Below are 8,297 nucleotides of genomic sequence, written 5' to 3'. Positions count from 1 at the left end.
CTGTACCCAAGAGATCCCATCTTGGGGCCTTTTCCGGAGCTCTGTCGGAGGGGGCATTGATCACGGAGGTGTTGGGGATCGTTGCAGAAATTAAAATTTTCTATGCATCACCAAGATCAATCTATGGAGAAACTAGCAACAAGAGAGAGAGGGGAGTGCATCTTAATACCCTTGAAGATTGCGATGCGGAAGCGTTGTAAGAACGCAGTTGGAGGAGTCGTACACGCAACGATTCAGATGTGGTCGATTCCGATCTAAGCGCCGAATAACGGCGCCTCCGCGTTCAACACACGTGCAGCCCAGTGACGTCTCCTGCGCCTTGATCCACCAAGGAGGAGGGAGAGGTTGGGGAAGAAAACTCCAGCAGTAGCACGACAGCGTGGGGGTGGTGGAGCAGCATGGTTTCCAGCAGGGCTTCACCAAGCACTACGGAGAACGAGGATGTGGAGAGGTAGGGCTGCGCCGAGAGAGAGAGAGAGATTCGTGTCGTTGGCAGCCCCAAAACCCCCCACTATTTATAGGAGGAGGGGAGGAGGGTGCGCCCCCTCTAGGGTTCCCACCCCTAGGGGGTGGCAGCCCTAGATGGAATGGAGGGGGCGGCCAAGAGGGGGAGAGGGGGGCGCCCTAGGGTGGGCCTTAGGCCCATCTGCGCCTAGGGTTTCCCCCTTTCCCCTCCTAGCTGCGCCTTGGGCCCTGGTGGGAGGCGCACCAGCCCACTCAGGGGGTCCCTTCCCACTCTTGGCCCATGCAAGCCTTCGGGGCTGGTAGCCCCTCCCGGTGGACCCCCGGAACCCTCCGATGGTCCCGGTACATTACCAGTGACGCCCGAAACACTTCCGATGGTCAAAACCTCACTTCCTATATATTCTTCTTTACCTCCGGACCATTCCGGAACTCCTCGTAACATCCGGGATCTCATCCGGGACTCCGAACAACATTCGGTAACCACATACAAACTTTCCCTATAACCCTAGTGTCATCGAACCTTAAGTGTGTAGACCCTACGGGTTCAGGAGGCATGCAGACATGACTGAGACATCTCTCTGGTAAATAACCAACAGTGGGATCTGGATACCCATGTTGGCTCCTACATGTTCCATGATGAATTTATCGGATGAACCATGATGTCGAGGATTTAATCAATCCCGTATACAATTCCCTTTGTCTACCGGTATGATACTTGCCCGAGATACGATCGTCGGTATCCCTATACCTTGTTCAATCTCGTTACCAGCAAGTCTCTTTTACTCGATCCGTAACACATCATCCCGTGATCGACTCCTTGATCACATTGAGCTCATTATGATGATGTCCTATCGAGTGGGCCCAGAGATACCTCTCCGTCACACGGAGCGACAAATCCCAGTCTCGGTTCATGCCAACACAACAGACACTTTCGGAGATACCCGTAGTGCACCTTTATAGCTACCCAGTTACGCTATGATGTTTGCCACACCCAAAGCATTCCTACGGTATCCGGGAGTTGCACAATCTCATGGTCTATGGAAATGATACTTGACATTAGAAAAGCTTTAGCAGACGAACTACACGATCTTGTGCTATGCTTAGGATTGGGTCTTGTCCATCACATTATTCTCCTAATGATGTGATCCCGTTATCAATGACATCCAATGTCCATGGTCAGGAAACCGTAACCATCTATTGATCAACGAGCTAGTCAACCAAAGGCTCACCAGGGACATGTTGTGGTCTATGTATTCACACATGTATTACGATTTCTGGATAACACAATTATAGCATGAACAATAGACAATTATCATGAACAATAGACAATTATCATGAACAATAGACAATTATCATGAACAAGGAAATATAATAATAACCATTTTATTATTGCCTCTAGGGCATATTTCCAACAGTCTCCCACTTGCACTAGAGTCAATAATCTAGTTTCATTGTGATGAATCGAACACCCATAGAGTTCTGGTGTTGATCATGTTTTGCTCGTGGAAGAGGTTTAGTCAACGGATCTGCGACATTTAGGTCCGTATGCACTTTACAAATATCTATGTCTCCATCTTGAACATTTTCACGAATGGAGTTGAAGCGACGCTTGATATGCCTGGTCTTCTTGTGAAACCTGGGCTCCTTGGCAAGGGCAATGGCTCCAGTGTTGTCATAGAAGAGAGTCATCGGGTCCGACGCATTGGGAATAACTCCTAGGTCGGTAATGAACTCCTTCATCTAGTTTGCTTCATGTGCTGCCTCCGAGGCAGCCATGTACTCTGCTTCACAAGTAGATCCCGCCACAACGCTTTGCTTGCAACTGCACCAGCTGACTGCCCACCATTCAAAATATACACGTATCTGGTTTGTGACTTGGAGTCATCCAGATCTATGTCGAAGCTAGCATCAATGTAACCCTTTACGACGAGCTATTCGTCACCTCCATAAACAAGAAACATATCCTTAGTCCTTTTCAGGTTCTTCAGGATGTTCTTAACCGCTGTCCAGTGTTCCATGTCGGGATTACTTTGGTACCTTCCTACCAAACTTACGGCAAGGTTCACATCAGGCCTGGTACACAGCATGGCATACATAATAGACCCTATGGCCGAGGCATAGGGGATGACACTCATCTTTTCTCTATCTTTTGCCATGGTCGGACATTGAGCCGTGCTCAATCTCACACTTTGCAATACAGGCAAGAACCCCTTCTTGGACTGATCCATATTGAACTTCTTCAATATCTTGTCAAGGTACGTGCTTTGTGAAAGACCAATGAGGCATCTCGATCTATCTGTATAGATCTTGATGCCTAATATGTAAGCAGCTTCTCCAAGGTCCTTCATTGAAAAACACTTATTCAAGTAGGCCTTTATGCTTTCCAAGAATTCTATATCTTTTCCCATCAATAGTATGTCATCCACATATAATATGAGAAATGCCACAAAGCTCCCACTCACTTTCTTGTAAACACAGGCTTCTCCATAAGTCTGTGTAAACCCAAACACTTTGATTATCTCATCAAAGCGAACGTTCGAACTCCGAGATGCTTGCACCAGCCCATAGATTGAGCGCTGGAGCTTGCACACCTTGTCAGCATTCTTAGGATCGACAAAACCTTCCGGCTGCATCATATACAATTCTCCCTCAAGGAAACCATTAAGGAATGTCGTTTTCACGTCCATCTGGCATATCTCATAATCATAGAATGCGGCAATTGCTAACATGATTCGGACGGACTTCAGCTTCGCTACGGGTGAGAAGGTCCCATCGTAGTCAACCCCTTGAACTTGTCGGTAACCCTTAGCAACAAGCCGAGCCTTATAGATGGTCACATTACCATCTGCGTTTGTCTTCTTCTTAAAGATCCATTTATTTTCTATGGGTCGCCGATCATCAGTCAAGTCAGTCAAAGTCCAGACTTCGTTTTCATACATGGATCCTATCTCGGACTTCATGGCTTCAAGCCATTTGTTGGAATCCAGGCCTGCCATCGCTTCTTCATAGTTTGAAGGTTCACCGTTGTCTAACAACATGATTTCCAGGACAGGGTTTCCATACTACTCTGGTGCGGAACGTGTCCTCGTGGACCTACGAAGTTTAGTAGTACCTTGATCCGAAGTTTCATGATCATCATCATTAACTCCCTCTCTAATCGGTGCAAGCACCACATAAACATTTTCATGAGTTGCGCTACTTTCTGGTTCAAGAGGCAATACCTCATCAAGTTCTACTTTCCTCCCACTTACTTCTTTCGAGAGAAACTCTTTTTCTAGAAAGGATCCATTCTTGGCAACAAAGATCTTGCCTTAGGATCTGAGGTAGAAGGTATACCCAATAGTTTCCTTAGGGTATCCTATGAAGACGCATTTTTCCGACTTGGGTTCGAGCTTTTCTGGTTGAAGTTTCTTGACATAAGCATCGCATCCCCAAACTTTCAGAAACGACAGCTTAGGTTTCTTTCCAAACCATAATTCATACGGTGTCATCTCAACGGATTTCGACGGATCCCTATTTAAAGTGAATGCGACAGTCTCTAAAGCATAACCCAAAATGATAGCGTTAGATCGGTAAGAGACATCATAGATCGCACCATATGCAATAGAGTGCGATTACGACGTTCGGACACACCATTACGCTGAGGTGTTCCAGGCGGCGTGAGTTGTGAAACAATTCCACATTTCCTTAAGTGCATGCCAAATTCGTGACTCAAATATTCTCCCCCGCGATCTGATCGTAAGAACTTTATTTTCCTGTCACGTTGATTCTCTACCTCATTCTGAAATTCCTCGAACTTTTCAAAGGTCTCAGACTTGTGTTTCATTAAGTAGACATACCCATATCTACTCAAGTCATCAGTGAGGGTGAGAACATAACGATAGCCACCGCGAGCCTCAACGCTCATTGGACCGCACACATCTGAATGTATGATTTCCAATAAGTTGGTTGCTTGCTCGATTGTTCCGGAGAACGGAGTCTTGGTCATTTTGCCCATGAGGCATGGTTCGCATGTGTCAAATGATTCATAATCAAGAGACTCCAAAAGTCCATCTGCATGGAGTTTCTTCATGCGTTTGACACCAATGTGACCAAGGCGGCAGTGCCACAAGTATGTGGGATTATCATTATCAACCTTACACTTCTTGGCATTCACACTGTGAATATGTGTAACATCACGTTCAAGATTAAATAAGAATAAACCATTGACCAGTGTGGCATGACCATAGAACATATCTCTCATATAAATAGAACAACCATAATTCTCAGATTTAAATGAGTAGCCATCTTGCATTAAACGAGATCCAGATACAATGTTCATGCTCAAAGCTGGCACTAAATAACAGTTATTGAGGTTTAAAACTAATCCCATAGGTAAATGTAGAGGTAGCATGCCGACGGCGATCACATCGACCTTGGAACCATTCCCGATGTGCATCGTCACCTCGTCCTTCGCTAGTCTCCGCTTATTCCGCAGCTCCTGTTTTGAGTTACAAATATGAGCAACCGCACCGGTATCAAATACCCAGGAGCTACTACGAGCGCTGGTTAGGTACACATCCATAACATGTATATCACATATACCTTTGGTATTGTTGGCCTTCTTATCTGCTAAATACTTGGGGCAGTTCCGTTTCCAGTGATTATTTCCCTTGCAATAATAGCACTCAGTCTCAGGCTTGGGTCCATTCTTTGGCTTCTTCCCAGCAGCTTGCTTACCGGGCGTGGCAACTCCCTTGCCATCTTTCTTGAAGTTCCTTTTACCCTTGCCTTTCTTGAACTTAGTGGTTTTATTCACCATCAACACTTGAAGTTCCTTTTTGATCACCACCTCCGCTGATTTCAGCATTGAATATACCTCGGGAATGGTCTTTTCCATCTCATGCATACTGAAGTTCATCACAAAGCTCTTGTAGCTAGGTGGAAGCGACTGAAGGATTCTGTCAACGACCGCGTCATCCGGGAGATTGACTCCCAGCTGAGACAAGCGGTTGTGCAACCCAGACATTTTGAGTATGTGCTCGCTGATAGAACTGTTCTCCTCCATCTTACAACCATAGAAATTGTCGGAGACTTCATATCTCTTGACTCACGCATGAGCTTGGAAAACCATTTTCAGTTCTTGGAACATCTCATATGCTCTGTGTTGCTCAAAATGCTTTTGGAGCCTCGGTTCTAAGCTGTAAAGCATGCCGCACTGAACCAGGGAGTAATCATCAGTACGCGACTACCAGGAGTTCATAACATCTTGAGTTGCTGGGAAAATGGGTGAGTCACCTAGCGGTGCTTCATGGACATATGCTTTCTTGGTAGCTATGAGGATAATCCTCAGGTTACAGACCCAGTCCGTGTAGTTGCTGCCATCGTCTTTCAGCTTGGTTTTCTCTAGGAACGCGTTGAAGTTGATTGCAACATTAGCGTGGGCCATTTGATCTACAAGACATATTGTAAAGATTTTAGACTAAGTTCATGATAATTAAGTTCATCTAATCAAATTATTCAATGAACTCCCACTCAGATAGACATCCCTCTAGTCATCTAAGTGATACATGATCCGAGTCAACTAGGCCGTGTCTGATCATCACGTGAGACGGACTAGTCATCATCAGTGAACATCTTCATGTTGATCGTATCTTTTATACGACTCATGCTCGACCTTTCGGTCTTCCATGTTCCGAGGCCATGTCTGTACATTCTAGGCTCGTCAAGTCAACCTAAGTGTATTGCGTGTGTAAATCTGGCTTACACCCGTTGTATGCGAATGTTAGAATCTATCACACCCGATCATCACGTGGTGCTTCGAAACAACGAACCTTCGCAACGGTGCACAGTTAGGGGGAACACTTTCTTGAAATTATAGTGAGGGATCATCTTATTTAAGCTACCGTCATTCTAAGCAAATAAGATGTAAAAACATGATAAACATCATATGCAATCAAATAGTGACATGATATGGCCAATATCATTTTGCTCCTTTTGATCTCCATCTTTGGGGCGCCATGATCATCATCGTCACCGGCATGACACCATGATCTCGATCATCGTGCCTTCATGAAGTTGCCTCGCCAACTATTACTTCTTCTACTATGGCTAACGGTTAGCAATAAACGAAAGTAATTACATGGCGTTTTCATTGACACACAGGTCATATAATAAATTAAGAGAACTCCTATGGCTCCTGCCGATTGTCATACTCATCGACATGCAAGTCGTGATTCCTATTACAAGAACATGATCAATCTCATACATCACATCCTTTTGGCCATATCACATCACACGGCATATGCTGCAAGAACAAGTTAGACGTCCTCTAATTGTTGTTGCAAATTTTTTTACGTGGCTGCTATAGGTTTCTAGCAAGAACGTTTCTTTCCTACGCCAAAACCACAACGTGATATGCCAATTTCTATTTACCCTTCATAAGGACCCTTTTCATCGAATCCGATCCGACTAAAGTGGGAGAGACAGACACCCGCTAGCCACCTTATGCAACTAGTGCATGTCAGTCGGTGGAACCTGTCTCACGTAAGCGTACGTGTAAGGTCGGTCCGGGCCGCTTCATCCCACGATGCCGCCGAATCAAGATAAGACTAGTAACGGCAAGTAAATTGACAAAATCGACGCCCACAACAACTTGTGTTCTACTCGTGCATAGAAACTACGCATAGAATTAGCTCATGATGACACTTTTGGGGATCGTTGCAGAAATTAAAATTTTCTACGCATCACCAAGGCCAATCTATGGAGAAACTAGCAATGAGAGAGAGGGGAGTGCATCTTCATACCCTTGAAGATCGTGATGCGGAAGTGTTGCAAGAACACGGTTGGAGGAGTCGTACACGCAGCGATTCAGATCGCGGTCGATTCCGATCTAAGCGCCGAACAACGGCGCCTCCACGTTCAACACACGTGCAGCCCGGTGATGTCTCTCGCGCCTTGATCCAGCAAGGAGGAGGGAGAGGTTGGGGAAGACAACTCCAGCAGCAGCACGATGGTGTGGTGGTGGTGGAGCAGCGTGGTTTCCAGCAGGGCTTCGCCAAGCACTACGGAGAACGAGGATGTGGAGAGGTAGGGCTGCGCCAAGAGAGAGAGAGAGAGAGAGATTCGTGTCCCTGGCAGCCCCAAAACCCCCACTACTTATAGGAGGAGGGGAGGAGGGTGCGCCCCCTCTAGGGTTCCCACCCATAGGGTGGCGGCAACCCTAGATTGTATGGAGGGGGCAGCCAAGAGGGGGAGAGGGGGGGCGCCCTAGGGTGGGCCTTAGGCCCATCTGCGCCTAGGGTTTCCCCCTTTCTCCTCCTAGTTGCGCCTTGGGCCCTAGTGGGAGGCGCACCAGCCCACTCAGGGGCTGGTCCCTTGCCACTCTTGAGCCATGCAAGCCTCCGGGGCTGGTGGCCCCTCCCGGTGGACTCCCGGAACCCTCCGGTGGTCCCGATACATTATCGGTGATGCCCGAAACACTTCCGATGGTCAAAACCTCATTTCCTATATATTATTATTTACCTACGGACCATTCCGGAACTCCTCGTGACGTCCGGGATCTCACACGGGACTCTGAACAACATTCGGTAACCACAGACAAACTTTCCCTATAACCCTAGCATCATCGAACCTTAAGTGTGTAGACCCTATGGGTTCGGGAGGCATGCAGACATGACCGAGAGATCTCTCTGGTCAATAACCAACAGTGGGATCTGGATACGCATGTTGGCTCCTACATGTTCCACGATGATCTTATCGGATGAACCACGATGTCGAGGATTTAATCAATCCCGTATACCATTCCCTTTGTCTACCAGTATGATACTTGCCCGAGATTCGATCGTCGGTAT

The sequence above is a fragment of the Triticum urartu genome, chromosome 3A (assembly GCF_056163025.1).
Source record: "Triticum urartu cultivar PI428250 chromosome 3A, HENAU_Tu73, whole genome shotgun sequence".
NCBI classification, from domain to species: domain Eukaryota; kingdom Viridiplantae; phylum Streptophyta; class Magnoliopsida; order Poales; family Poaceae; genus Triticum; species Triticum urartu.
Note: the sequence above shows the minus strand (reverse complement) of the source record.